This window comes from Alexandromys fortis, unplaced genomic scaffold (assembly GCF_014885135.2).
Source record: "Alexandromys fortis isolate MF-2015 unplaced genomic scaffold, M_Fortis_MF-2015_v1.1 scaffold_0, whole genome shotgun sequence".
Taxonomy (NCBI): Eukaryota; Metazoa; Chordata; class Mammalia; order Rodentia; family Cricetidae; genus Alexandromys; species Alexandromys fortis.
In genome coordinates this window covers 37,825,324-37,841,942 of record NW_026067949.1, presented here as the reverse complement: position 1 = coordinate 37,841,942, position 16,619 = coordinate 37,825,324, and positions in this window count along the sequence as shown.

The following is a 16,619-nucleotide window of genomic DNA, read 5'->3' as shown; positions in this document are numbered from 1 at the left end:
AGTAAAATAAAATACTAGAACTATTCCATAGCGATTATAAGTGAATATAAGTATTGCAATGAAAATATATTACTGTAGGTCACAAAATGGACTGGTAAAATGGTAACACATCTGCCGATATCCTAGAATGACTGAGCATAGCTAGGGCAGATGGCCAAGAGGAAACAGAAGCCTATCCCCCAGCATGTCTAGAAGCCCGGTTTTTCAGATAACTGTAGCTTCCCCATTCTTCTCTGAATGGTCATCTACCACATGCAAAAGGACTTCTGCTACGCAAAACTGTCCCAACTGCAGCAGACGACATAGACTGGAAAGTCTTTCCTGTGAGATAGGGATCTGTTGCTAAACTTTCAGGGAACCTAAGTGTTAGGAATATTCCTTAGCGCGAGCTCTCTGCCGACGCAAAAATTCCCAATCAAGCCTAATCAAAACAAGCCGAATTAAGAAATATCCAGCTTTAATGGGAGATCTGCACTCTCGGGTGGCCCCGAGGGGGAACGGGGAAGCTGCGAAAATGCAACCCGGGGAGGAAGAAAGGGAGACCATGTGTTCCTCTTTCGGGAGATCACTTAAGTACCAAAAAAANAAAAACAGAAGGAAGGAAAAAGAACAGAAAAGGAAAGAAAACAATAGCTTTGCCAGGTTATGGTGGCAAGTACTTTTCACCCCAGCACTTAGGAGGCAGAGGTAGGCATATTTCTGTGAGTTCAAGCCCAGCCTGGTCTACAGAGCTAGTTCCAGGACAGCCAAGGCTACAAAAAGCAACGCTGTCTTGAAAAACAAGACAAACAAATAAAGAAACAAAAAAGCAAAACAAACAAAAGGAACACAATGTCTGATGCTGAAAAGCTCTTATAACTACCCCCCCCCGTTTTTTTTAATTATGGTTTTAAGGATTTAACCATCTTTTGTTTTGTTTTTCTTAATTTTGGTCAAATGTCTTTCTATCTTGCTTTTATGTGATTTCATGGATAACCATTTGTTATATATGTAACAACAGTTAAAAGGAAAGAGGACAGAGATTGTGATTTTGAAAGAAAGTAAGGTGGAAACAGTACATGGGTGGGGATGAAGAAAGAAAAGTGAAAGGGGACAATGACATATTTGTATTTAAATTTCAAAAATAAAAGTTAAAAAAATCAGCACAAAGGTAATGAGGATGCCATCGACTTTTCTCAAGTAAGTTCCAAGAATGTAGCAGGACCTTTAGTAAACAAAGGGTTTACAAAAGTTGGAAAGAGACTAAAATATTCACATAAATGTCTTAAAGGATGGGACAGTTAGAAAGATTTTAATCCCTTGTCCTAAGCTCAAGATTAACAGTATTTTGTAAAAAAAAAAAAAAAGACTAATATTTAATGCTTTGCAAGAAACTTCTAAATCCAATTTTAATTCATTATGAAGAAAATAAATTCAAATAACTAAAACTATTTGTATGTTTTCAGCTTCCAGAAGAAAAGCAAGTTAACCAGCTGCCGAGTCACCTCTCCAGCCTTGTTTTAATTTAATGCTCCTTTAAGTTGTATTGTACTGCTATCAACTTTAAACCTAATTATAAAAGTGTATAGATAGATTTAACTTTTGTACTTCAAATATAAGGTAATACTCAAATTATCCCAGTATTCTTTCACAAATTTAAAAGGCTATTGTTTTATAATAATAATGCAAATATATTGCAATATATTATTAGCCGTGTAGTGCTATGATATATATGTATATGTATATATTCATTTAGACTGGCCTTATTATTTTAGTATAGGAAAACTGAAAGTTTCAGGTTAAGACATGATTTGAGTATAATTAGCACAAAATTGTTAATATTTCTCAACCAGTACTCAGAAACATACAACTGTCTTTACTAGATTAAAGTTTACAGAACATCAAAATATTTCACCATACACACATAAAAGTTTGTTTAAAGATTATTTTTAGAATTGTTCTAAAATCTGCACTTCTACATAGCTTGTTAACAATCTGTTACTCTTTACTGCAAGACACAGTTCATGGGGAGATTTTGAAATAAATATTTTATAGAATGGTTTTGGGGACTCAACTGCTAAAAATGAAATAACACTATATTTTTGAGAATTTCATTAGTATGCATCAGTTTATATTTTGAACTATGAAAAGTCATGTTATTTAATATTCTCCAAAATATGCTTGTTTTCTACTTAGCTAATTCTTTGATAATTTCAGACCATGAATTTGATTATATTAACCCACCCCAATTCCTCCCATTTACCCCCTTTCTACTTTCTTTCTTTCTTTTTTTTTTATTTTTTATTTTTGTTTTTCGATACAGGGTTTCTCTGTAGCCTTGGAGCCTGTCCTGAAAGTAGCTCTTGTAGACCAGGCTGGCCTCAAACTCAGAGATCCACCTGTCTCTGCCTTCTGAATGCTGGGATTAAAGGTGTGTGCCACCACCGCCGGGCTCAGGCACCTACTTTTTTACCTAACCAATATGAATCCCCTCTCCTCTTCTTTTTCCTCTGCCTCCTCTTCTTGGACACAGTTTCTTCTACCAATGTTTTGACTTACCCCCACACACACCTGACCTTGGATGGTAGCTTAGAAGCCATCATCTTTATGAGCTGCTATGATCATACTAGTCCACTTCCACATTAAAAAAAAATATTCCTAGAAAATATTCCTTCACTATGGGGCTCCTGTTTTGTTAAACGTGCTTGATTGTGTACATTGCATTGAATTATGGCAACCTTCCTGCTTTTTTCTTTTGTTAAATTATATACCAACCACTGGGTTGGCAAAAGTTTTTATTATATTTCTTCAAATTCTATGGTCTAAGAACAGACATAAGTGTGTTATTCCTTTGAAATTAGTAAAATCCTTCCAAAATAATATTCAAGATGTGTCTATTCCAACACCTACCAACTTACTTAGCTCTCTTCCAGTTCCCAATAAAAAACACTTTTCAAAGTGTTCAATGAATAGTTCTGTTTAAAGGGTTCCACAGCTGGCTCTGGTTAAATTCAAAGAGTCACAAAACATACTCCAAAATCTTTGAATGTGGTAAAGGAACTTTGAAAGGATAGGAGGAAGATAATAGAGAGTTTTGAGGGGAGAGTAGGCAGAATTTTATAAGCCTGTGTAAAATTGTCCAAGAAAATTTTTCAGAAAGAGAATCTCAAGCCAGGTACAGTAGCTCACAATTATAAACATAACGACTGGGAAACTGTAGAAATGTTAGTTCATGGCCATCTTAGTCATTTTCTGAATATGTTACAAAAGACCTGCATCAAATTTAAGCATTTTATTTTATTTTGAATTGTAGATATGGTATTTTATAATTGCAGCCTACTGAGGCAGCCATTTTCTTGAGGAGGTGGAGAGCAGAGATATCTGTATTTGGAAGAAATAACACTGTTGTTGTTATAAACATAGGTTGCCTAAACAACTAGAAAGAAGGCAAAACTAAACAGAAGAATAAAAACAAACAAGAAAAAAGCCTTCCTTCATGCAAAACAGTATCTGAAATTTCATTTTTTCATGTTCACTGTATGTTAGCATGATTAAAACTACAAAACAGAGACGAAAGAAATGGGTCTGCTGTTCGGAGACCTTGCAGAGAACCCCCATTTGTTTCCCAATTTCTACATCTTGTGGAGCTACAACATTCTCTGTGATCTCTGCATGCATCCATGCATGACTGGCATACATGCATGTAGACACACATACATAGATATAAGTAAAAGCAGGAGCATTTATTTTATGATAATATAAATTGGGTGTCAAGAAGTAACATTGCTCAGTATTACTTGAGTGAGTAAAAAATATTTACAGACAAGTTTGTTAATTGATGTCAGCAAATAATATTACTACAATATTAATCATATTATTTATATTTAATTTCATTTAATCATATAATTTTGTTATTTATATCATAGTGAAGAAATTATTTTACCTAATAGTTAATAAGTATTCAAGACAGCTGTGCAGATTTCCAGTCTGGGAGTAAATCCAGTTTTCTTTGTGTGTGTGTGCACATATGTGTATATATATCCATTTCTCTACATGTGTATAAAGTCAGAGGACAGCTAGCTATAGTAGTTATAGAGGTGTTATTCTCTCTCTCTCTCTCTCTCTCTCTCTCTCTCTCTCTCCCTCTCCCTCTCTCTCTCTCTCTCTCTCTCTCACTCCCCCCTCTCTCTCTCTTTTCCTACTCTCTCCCTCTCTCTTGAAACAGGGATTCCAGTTGCCCTGAAACTTGCCAAACAGGCTCGGCAGGATATCCAGTCACTTCCTAGGAATCCCCCCCCCCTTTTTTTTCTTTATGAAAGCTGCTAAAAGGGCTGAAGGATGTATTAGTGGAAGAGGAAGGCAAAACTTTCTTAAGATGCACTAATTATATGCAATATGCTAATATGCTAATGGGTTTGACTACCCTAAGACTGCCAAATTTTCTTTGCCACCTTTTGAGGTAGAGATAATGAAGCTCATTTCAGAGTAGAATAAACTGAAGCTCAAAAGGTTAATAGCTTTGCACAAAGTAACAAAACTAACAAAGAACAAAAATGCAACCTTTGTCTCTCTAATATATCAACCTTTCTGACTCCTAACTCACATATTGATGCATTTTTTGATTCTTTGATAGTGTTAAATAATAGCTAATCATTTTGCATGGCTTTTATCTTAGGGTTTCCAGTTTTATTCTCCATAAAAGTATCTTTCCATGGCCTTGATTTTCTGAAATAATTATCACTGCTGACTAGTTCAACAAATGCACATGTCTTCCATTGTCAAAATTACATGCTTTAATCTTTTAAACTATTTTAGCACAGAAAATTTAAGTCATGTACAAAGTAAACAGGACTATAATCAAGCCTCCAAATCCATGGTTCCCCTCAAAAAAGAAGCAATATTCATGGTTAATATCCATGAATATTTAGAGCTTATATTTCCGTTCGCTGTTCTCTCAGTTTTACAGGAAAAAATAAATACATTGAAATACAGATGTATTCACAAATATAGGTGTATTAACAAAGCAATTTTGATGAACAAATATGAATGTGTACAATTCTACACCTTTCCTATGAAGGTATGAACCAATTGGATCATTCTGGTCTCTCTCTGATCCTCTCGGGATCTCAGTTACTGTCAAATTCAGAAACAACTATAGTTCTGAATTTTTTCACCACAAATCAAGTTCATCTACCCTTGAATTCCACATACATGGAATTTTACAATATGTTTTTCAGTATGTCTCACTTTCATACATCATTTGCCGCCTTGTTTGGCATTATTCACCTTTTAAAAGTTCCAGGTTTTTAATTATAGACTACGAGAACCATAAGTGTTATTACAAAAGTACTACCCGATATATGCCTTGGAAGTGTTTCTTCACAATCAATAGTTTCTTAGTTCATTCTTAAACTGAATTTAAAAGATCTGAATGTCTTAATTTGCTCAAATTATAATCTATATTACATTTCTAGGATTATGCTTTTGTTTTAGTTGCATAGAATGTTTGACAAACTCCCAAACATATAATTTTCTTCTTGAAATTTGTAATTTCATATTTTATATTTATCTCAATTTTGTAGCAATTTGGAGCATTAAAAAATATAATTTTACCTGATCGAGATCCAATTTTTCAGAATCCTGTAGTAAAATACTGTCTGTTTTGCTCTGTTGTTTGGAGATTTCTACTAGAAATAAGTTCATTCAAGTAAACATTTTGGGGCCAGTTTCTAGCCTCTCTCTCTATTCAATTGAACTAATCTCTCTTTCTTGATACTCGTTCACACTGCCTGACACTTTAAGTTCATAATTAATGGAGAGGTCTTAACTTCATAAATTAAACCTTATAATTTTTTTTGATTTCAAGATTATTTTTCTTATTTCCCCATGAAATTTTGAATGACTTAGCATCTAAAAATAGTGCATTTGCCTACTTATTCAAACTTTTGACTTACATTAGTAATATTTTAAAATGTTCAGTGTGTATGTTTTGAAAATATTTTGTGATATTTACTCTTATTATTTTTTCTATGTCATTGTCATTTGTATTTATTTTAAAATCATTTTATTTTTCTCATATTTACCTGGCATGTTCCAACCTTAATATACAAAGTTATTCTAGAAGTTAAATTTTGTAGGTTGCAGAAAAATAGTTCTGTATATGTTTTATAATCTGAATCCTTTTTAACTTTTAAACTTGTGACATTGCACTAGCTAAAATCTCAGGTACATTAGTCAGTAGAAGTGAAAAAAGGGTGGTCTCATAAATCAATCTGAAGCTTAATGAATAATATTTGAACTTTGGGGATTATGGATGATGCTAGCTCTGGGCATTAAAATGTACTATCAGTTAAGGAATTTTCTGGCCACTCCCAATTTACCAAGAATTATTGTTTTTCATTAACCCGAAATGATGTTGCATTTTATCATAGCCCTCTTTTCTTTTTTAATTGCAAAACTATCCCTCCAATGAAAAGCTAATGCAGATTGCTCCTAGTGTTGTGTTTTAATTAATAGAGCAAGTTATATTCACTTAAATTTGATAATTTAAGTAACCTTATTGTATAGGGGTGAATCCCATCTAACCATAATACATTTTCCTTTGTATGTTTTGTTGGATTTAGTTTAAAAAAAATTCTGTTACAGATTGTCCTACCTTTGTATGTAAGTGTTATTTATTCATAACTTCCTATACTTACACTATTGCTTTCTTATTAAATTATAGATTAACAGTTCTGAGGAATTTCATGGGCATATACTTTTTCCATACAACTTCAGTGTCTACCACCTTATGAATAAAATAAATAAATGGGATGTATTCTGAGATGAATATATATTTATGAATGCTATTTACACATCAGAAAAATAAAATCTGATGCATGTGCGGGCCTGCAGATTATCATTAAAAAAAGTAGAGTGCAAATACAACTACCACATGATCTCAGCCATATATGGGAACAGGACATTGGTTACTAGAGGCTGAGAAGGGTATCCAATATGGATAATTGAAAATGTTGGCTCATGGATACTTAGTAACAGGTTGGATCAACAAAATTTCTCTATGCTAATGTGCATAATGGTGAATATGTCTTTGTGTGCATATGTGTGAAATATCATGTGCACTCATTTTTAAATATGTTTTCATTGAAAACATATTTTTTCATGCAACATATTCATGTAAACATAGACTGTAATATGAAGGGACAGGCCTGCTTATTTGTGTTTTCTGTCCCACCTAGTCCCCCAGCCATTTAGTCCCAAAGAAAAATCACACATAAATCTCTATAAGTTATAAAGCAAATTGGCCTTTTAGCTCTAGCCTTTCACTGGCTAACTCTCACATCTTGATTAACCCATTTTTTTGATCTATGTTAGCCATGTGGCTCAGTACCTTTTTTTAGTGGGGCAGCTCACATCCTGCTGCTTCGGTGGTCTGGACAGGTGCACTCATTTTTAAATACGTTTTCATTGAAAATATATTTTTTCATGCAACATATTCATGTAGACAGAGACTGTTCATTCCCATTCACCCAGATCTGAAATAATCACACAAAAATGTATTAATTAAAAGAGTGCTTGGGAAATCACTTAAGTGTATCACTAGATAGCTCTTATATCTTAACCCATTTTCATTACTTTATATTTTACCAAGAGGTTCATGGTTTACCAGCAAGGTTCCAGCTAATGGCTGGCATCTTTTGATGTGGGAGCGTCATATATCAATCTGTTGATTTCATTGGTTAAGCAATAAAGAAACTCCTTGGCCCTGATAGGTTAAAACATAGGTGGGAGGAGTAAACAGAATAGGATGCTGGGAGGAAGAGGAAGTGAGCTCAGACTCGACAGCTCTGGAGCAGAGGCCCTGCTTCACTCTCCTGGGCATACACGATGAAGCTCCGACCCAGGATGGACGTAGGTTAGAATCTTCCCTGTAAGTGCACCTTGGGGTGCTTACACACATTATTAGAAATGGGCTAGTCCAGGTGCGAGAATTAGCCTAGAAGAGGCTAGATAGAAATGGGCCAAGCAGTGTTTAAATGAATACAGTTTGTGTGGTGTTATTTCGGGCATAAGCTAGCCAGGCAGCTGGGGTGCTGGGGATGCAGCCCCACCGCACTTATTACTACAATCTTTCTCCTTTGTTGGCTACATGGTATCTCCCTGACTCACCTACTCTCTCTATATATATCTCTTCTAGCCTGGCTATGTTCTGATATGCCATTGGTTTAAAGCAGCTTCTTTATTCACCAATGATATTCACAGCATACAGAGGGCAATTCCACAACATATTCAGATTATGATTGTCCCTCCTACAATTTCAAGAACCTTCCAAATTTCCACTCACCAATCCTATAAATAAATAAACAAACAATTAAATAAATTATAGTTTTCAAAAAATAGAAAAAAAAAGAACATTTAAACATTTTTTCCACAATGGGATGGTTCATGTTTGAGGTGGTAGATATGTATAACCCCAATTAATTGAGTGTGTAAGTGTTGTGTGTGTGTATGTATATGTGTATGTAAACATCATGTCACTCCTTTAATATATACAATTTTATATTTGTGTGCATATTTCAGCTACTTAAGAACTATGTCTACAGTGAAGATTCTCACTGGGAGACTCAGTGAATATGTGGGTTTGTTAATGTTTGTCTGGAGTTGAGAATTTGAATCAGTGTTCATTCAGAATTCTACAAAGGCTTTTTACATGAGTGTAAAATTGATCTATTTCTAGATTCTTTGAAGTAACGAAGTAATAAGAATCAAATAGTAATAATGAAGAGCTTCAGATATATTATGTGTGCAGTTATTAAAACACTTCATACTAGTGTTTATCCATATTCTTATTCTATCCAAAGGAAACTTTATGTTTGTACAATTTAGAGAAGTCAGGTCCAGAAACCATGAAGCCATTTGAGGAAATTCATTGTTATAATTTGATTTCTCCAGAACCATTCAGTTGCCAAAAATCTATATTAGCTGAAGAAAGCTAGAGGAACAGAAGAAAGACATATATTTTAAAAGAAGAATTTATTAGATTAGCTTTCACAGTGAAAGGCTAAATGGTCCACACTGGTCATCTAGAGATGAGATCCACAGAGACCACCGGTGCTTGTGAGTTTTCAGTTGTTTCTGGGAACTAGTTGCCATCAAATAATGGACTAATGATGCTACCCAGTTTGAGGCAACAACTCATAAGCTCCCAGGAGAGACATTAGTGGAAGTCTAAAGTCAAAGGCTGAGGAAGCTCTTGTGCAATGATGATGGCTAAAACAATAAATGTTCTGCTGCTGAAGGACTGTGCTACAACATGCTCACTTCTCTGGTGAGGTTTCAAAAGCTTCAAAGGGCTCTACAATATTCCAGCCTACCAACACCAGGGGACCCAGTGTTTTTGTGCATGAAAATATTGGGCATATTTGATATTCAAATGACAGCAGAAACCTAGGAAATTATAATTTGAGTGTAATTGTGAGGAAGATTCCTGAGAATACTGCATTGAGTGTCCATCTCATTCTGGAACAAAATGAGTACTATTGAAAATTAAATGACAGACATTAAAAAGGTACCAGGGGAAAGGCATCTTCACACACAGCAGATTTTAATGCAAAATAGTGTGACCACTATGGAAATCATAATGGAGTTTTTGATAACACTAAAATTTTGTATGCTGTTCCAAATCACTCTTTGGAATATATTCAAAGAAAAACAAGCATCCTACATAGGTATTTGCATATCTGCATTTATTGTAGTAGGATTCATAATGGCAAATTTATAAAGTCAGCCTATATGGATAAAGGAAATGCAGTGTATATATATATACATATACATATTTACATATATACTCATATGAATGTACATACACAAGCATACATCACAAATATCGAAAGGCCATGTCCTGGTTTAATTTTTTTCTTCTGTGATTGAATAACATGACAACAAGAAACAGAGTAGCAACAGGTTATATTTTACCTTACAATTTCAGGTTATTATCTGCCATCGCAGGAGAGCCACTCAAGGAGAATCTATGGATAAAAAGTCACAATCCCATTCGACAATCAAGAGTAGATAGAAATTACTGCTTGCATACTCACTTGCTTGCTTGTTGTCATTTCAGTTCATTCTTATATAGTTCATGTCCCAATGTCTACGGCATGTTGCATCCTCAGTAGCCTGAGTCTATCACAATTACCTATTAAAGAAAATCCCCTATCACATCCACAAGCCAACCAAATGTAGAAAAATTCTTCATAGAGTCTGTCCTCCCAGGTGATTCTAAGTCATGTAGAGTTGACAAGTAATGCCAACCAGCACAGAGAACTACTGGCGAAAAACAGGGGAAAAAACATATAAAAGAAAAATACAGAAAAAGCTAGTAGAATATTGGGGAAATGTTCAAATAAATGATATTCTTGAGTTTAAACATTGTTGTGAAACATTTAGAAATATCTAGTGAATATAAGCCATTAAAATGTTCAGTAGAAAAACAAAATTAACTCAGTAAACTTGGCTATGATTCTGGTAACCTGTGAAGATTTTAAGGAAGGGTATTTGATCTTCTATTTCTAAATATTCACTTCCCAGCACAGTATCTTTCCAGAGAAATTTTCTCAGTAATTAAAGTGAATTTTAGTAGTGACAGTCATGCTATTGACTTAATAATATTAATATATATTAAAATATATATATTTATATTTTAAAGGAAGTTTGGGACTCTAAAGATGGATGGATATTTAGGCACTTTCAAAATTGTCCTTGTAAATATTGCTCACTGATGATCACCAATCTTAAATAACTATATTGTTATTTCCATATTTTTATTTCATTTAGACATTACTTCATTTAGTGAAATTGATATAATGAAGCCTACCCACACAGTTTTATTTCTAGAAGTGTAATTGAATAACACCCTACTCAACACAATCTGTCAACATATTTATATTTTTTAAGAGAAAAAGGAGTATTTATAACTCTTCACTCATAAATTACTTGTGCATTATTTTATTTATTCACTTAATACAAAAATTTAAAGATGTATCATTTTTAATTTTTGTTCTGTTCAAAAAATTAATGTGAAAAACATTGGCATATGTTATACACACTAATAGGCTTCAACATGGCATTTTCATATATATTCGTATATATATATATATATATATATATATATCCATTCTATGCTTTGATCATATTCCTAATACTCAATTATTCCTTTACATTCCTTTCACTGTACATGATCCCTTTGTCTCAAATATCACTATACTCACCACATTCTATTTTCCAGTCTCCTTGATAGTACTCAATGAGTTTTCCTAGAATTTTTTATAGAGTGTGATGAAAGATTTTTAAAAGAGAATGTACACCTTAAGAATGTTTACAATACTGAGAATAATTCTTGTTCTGCTCCCATTGTCTTAGGGAATGGTAAGGCCTCATGGGTCCCTGCAACTACTGGGATAAAGACTTATAGGCCAAGTCTTTGAAGATTGTTTAAGGTAATGAAAACTACTGTGGTTTCAAACAAGCGTTTTTTTTTTTTTTTTTCTTTTTTGTTTTGTTTTGGTTTTGCACACAAGGTTAGTGGTCTAGGCTACCATTCAACTTGCTGTTACAAATTTCCTTTCTGGAACTGTGAGGGTATTTACATATATCGTTCATAATTCATTTCTTCTCTTTAAAGTGACTACTTATGAGTCCCTGGTGTTGCTTTAGAACATTGCCAATGAAACTATTCTAACCACAGATGAAAGCAATGTAATCTATGACCATGGTGACTTAGAAGAATATTTGACACATATATTATGTCTGTTTAGTAAAACAACAGCAGTTGCTTTCCCACAAGGGTCTGTAACCTCCCAAGTCATAGCTTCTTTTTATGTTTATCACAGCAGCCCTGAATGTTCCCCTGCAGAGCAAGGATCAAATATAATCAGAGAGTGGTTGGTTACCTCCATAACAGACTTGCCTCTTTCACGCCAGTGGATTCATCTTTCCTGGCAGGTTGGTGTTGTTGCCCACAGAGTTCACAGCTCATTAAGATTGTGGAGGATATTTTCCCCCTGTGAGCCTACACAGCACCTTAGAACACATGAATGCTTGACAGAAGGAAGGAAGCTTCCATACTGGCTCTATTCTGACTTCTCTGTGTCTTGGTACCAAGGCAGGTGATGTCTTTAGTAACACTGTCAGTTAGCTAAGAATGACCACCAATAAAAGTGCCAACTGCCTGTCTTATGTTGGGGACCTGAGGGACCTTTCTCATAATAGCTTATAGGAAGATAGTCCACCTTGTGAGGGTTTGTTTAGGCACTGGGAGAAAGTTTTCCATGCATTACAGCACAAAATATATAATACATACATGACCCTATTAAGTTGGAAAAACATGATTATATATTTACATATATTCTCTAATTTTATTCTCTTATATGTTCATGCATTTAACCAAGAAGGCATTCTAAATATTCTGCTACTAAAACTGAGTCATTCAGTTCTCAATATATGTTCTTTAACAGAATCATTACTAAATGGTTGATGCTTTTGCTCCTGATGAAATTCTTTCATGTTATTAAAATTTCTTAGTGCTAATATAAATTGTAAGGTTAAAAAATACAATTAATGCGGATTCAATTTCTTCTAAAATTTGCTAAATGGAGAAAAAAATATTAGCAAGCACCAACTATAAAATAATGCTGACATAAGGAAGTAAATGTTCTTGTGGTAGGTAACTGTATTAACAAATGTATGGATTTGCCTATCAGTAAAGATTGACTGAAAAAAAAAAACTGAAATGAGAGGTGTACTCAATACTCTGAAAGTATTCTCTATTGTGTTTACACATATACTTCAGAGAGGTTTTTTTTTATCTAATCAGTGTCAAATATTAAAGAAGAATCAAAGAATTCAAAGAGAAGCAATAAAAGCAGTTCATCACGGGCTTAAGGGTTTTGTTTCTTGGTGTACCATCTGCACTGTCACAGCTCCAGAGGAGGTTACACTGTCTGCTGAGAGCACTGCTGTTTTGTTGCCTGAAACACTGTTAGCAGGTGGTAAGGACGAGGAGAAGGCAGAAAATGAACATGTGCCACTTAAGAAAGGGAGACTTGTTCCAGCTAGTCCTAAGAAATAGTAAATGGCAATTCCCCAATATGTTGTGTCAGAAATTGATAGCCAACTCGTCAGCGTCCTGAGAAAACTAAAGTACATTTATTAAAAAGCTATAAATATTGGTGTTTATATTCTCTACAGCACTGAGCTGGGAAGGCCTAATAATGACGAATGTTATTATGAAGCACCCTTCACTCTCACAAGCTGTGCAATCTGGCAAGATACATTAGTGACAAATTTATTTTTGTTATATTGAGACACTCTTAAATGACATCTTGTATTCCTGACTGAGATAGCTCACCTTTTTCTTTTTTTCTTTTATTACGCATAAAATTGATTATTCTACTGTTCTACCACAATATTCCAACAATTACTCTAATGCTAGAGGACTTTTTTTTCTCCCTAGGAGTTCCTCCAACAGGACATAATGGCTTCTACTCTAGGTAGACAGCAATGTATACTACAAGTTAATTAGCCTACCGCTTTATGGAGGATGATCCTAAAATGTCTTAAAGGGAAAGTCCTAGGAGGATATAAAATACTAAATTTGTTTGCACTATTTTGTAATGCTGATCAGTAGTGTATAGTTCCATTCCTTTCATCTTTTAGAATAATTTTACATTAATATCTCCTACTTAGAATTGAAGTTTTAATTGTAATGCGAGATTTTATATGATGTAAAATGACAAATGATGCATAGCTACAAGATTTCTATTAGCAAAATTATGCATACTATAAGTGAATAAATATATAAAGGAAATTGTGGTATAAATGTAATAATTCTACTAGAAAGATCTTTAATAAGTGATTAGTATTCAAGGATTATTCACTAAAAAAATTTGTTATATTGCAAAATTTGAGAATACAACAGCAAAAATTAAGTTTTTAAGTGTAAGATTAGTCAAATTCTAAATAGTTTTCAAGAACAAGTGTTTAATTAGTACACTGGGTTTCCAGGACTTGGGTATGAAATTAGGCCTTTGCTATGAGCAGTTATGTTCAGGATTTTCTAATAATTGTGTGGTCTTTTTTTTTAATCTATCCTAGACATGAAAGATTTATTTGGACTACATTGTGTCCTTAAAAGGATTAATGTCTAACAATAAACTTGAACCTACCACTTTTGTACAATATTCACAAATCTGCATGACACAGCATCATAATACAATCAAAATTTTGTCGCTGTCTCTGATTCTGAACATCACCACTGTCTAAGCAACTGAAAACCTTATCCTCAACAACCCACTCCCCTTTCTGGCTTGCACTTCTCTTTTGGATATAAGTATCATTCATCATGTCAGCTAAGACTGAAACTGACAAATTAGGTTTGAAGTCTAGAACCTCCCAATCTTTTATTAATACGATTTCTGGAACACAGCCACGCTCTTTCACTCGCACGTGCTTTAGAGTTGTTTCCGTGCTGTGATGGCAGACGTGATTATTTGCAGTGCAGAGCATAAGGGTAACAAACCCAGAGGTGTTTGCTTTCTCTCCCTTTGTAGAAAAGTTCCTGAGTCTTGATTTACCACTTCTGTTTGAACAGTTGTCAACTGTAGACATAACCTTTTAGGAAAGAGGGTTATCATATTTAACACCAAGATAAACATTGTTCTATTTAACACCAACATAAACATTGTCATATTTAACATCAAGATAAACATTGTCATATTTAACACCAGTGTATTCACTATTGGTCCTGCCCTGCCAGCCTGTAATCCTAGCGTAACTTTGGAATCAACTTACCTGGTCCATAAAACAATTTTTTATTTTCTGTGTAGTGCTCCTTCCTAACGACTTTGGTCACAATGGAGATAATGAGAGCGAGACACAAATGGTCTCTTTTGTCTCCCTCTTTCTCCATGAAACACATGCAAACCTAATTAATTGGTCATGTTAGATTGAATATAGGCTTGTTTGTATCACCAGCCTCTGTACTGAGGTTTCTGTTTTTCCTCCGAACTGGAGAATCTGTGATTTGTAGTGGAGACAACTTAGCATGAGAGCACAGTTGTTACGCTTCTGTGGCTCAATTTTCAGCCCAGGTCCATGGTCTCTGACTATAAACATATTATCACAATGCATTCTGAAATTTTAAATTATTGCAGTAATTTAAAAATAGTAAAATTACCAAATTTATTAAAAATAATCAAATTAGTATATATATATATGTCCAGTAATACTGATAACAAAATTCTTTATTATTTTATTTTATACATTTTAAAATGTATTTCCTTATATTTTGAGTACACACTCAGACTTCATAAGGTTATATGATATACAATATTTCAAAGGCTGCAATTCATCAGCATGTGCTTGCCATTATTAATAGCATTATTGATATTAAGAACCCCCTCAGGGCCTGGTATATGATACACTTCTGTAAAGATGACTCGGATAACTGGACTATTCTTTCCATGCTTGAAACCACACCCTCCTTACTCTTGGAAGTGCTGAGATAATGCATATAATACTATTTTTGAAAGGGGTATGACATTCTGTCTTGGATTTTACCAACTAAATCATGCCAAATATGTTGGTCTAACAGAAAAAGTGAGCTACTCAGATAAGGGTCTCTAAGGCTTCATGTATGGCTGTAAAGAATTTGTAAATATAAACAGAGAAACAGTTTAACAAGAAAAATCAATTCAATTTGCAAATGGAAATAATCACTTATTCAGGATAATATTAACTTTTTAAGTGTAAAATTCAAAAGAAATTAATAACAAATATATTTTGAAAAATGGAAAGAAAAAAATGAAGAACAAAAGTAATCAAAGGGAAAAAACTAAAAATGTTCAAGTACTCCAAACATGTATCATATTACTTGTTATAAAGAAGAATAAAGGAACAGTGATAGGCTAGAGACCACTACTTATATCACATTTATCTTGCAGACACCTCCTCTCTACGTAAAGTGTATGGAAAATGTATGGAGTTCATGTAATATTGTTGATATAAGAATATATTTATTTATCTATTTTGATACATGAAGCACATATCTTACTAATATAATAATTTTGCTAAGAATTAGTGTTTATTTTCCTAGACATTATACTATAATCTTATTTTCTTCTATCTTGATGTTGATAGGTAGAAAAAACATTAAGATATCAACTATTTTTGGAGTTGCACAAATCATACCATATTTTGTAGGCATTAATCTTGGTTAGATGTTATAAAACTGGGTTAATGCGTTTTTGAACGGGTTGTTATGTAGGCATAACCATGATTTAATTTTTCTGGATTCCTGGGTCTTATAAATATTTTTTACCTTGCTTCTACTACCTGCAATGTTATTTTGTGATGTCATGCAGCATACTGTGATGCTGCAAGAACACAAAGGGGTTATCCCAGTGCAGTTTAGATATTTTAGCCATCATAATCATTAGTTAGATGGGAAGCTAATGTGATAGGGGTATATGATACATAATCTTCAAAGAATCAATTAAAAATATTATGTAGGGTAAACAAAGAAAAAAAGAAAGCCAAAATCAGAAAGCCAAGTAGATAAAGTTGTTGACAAGATAACAACAACA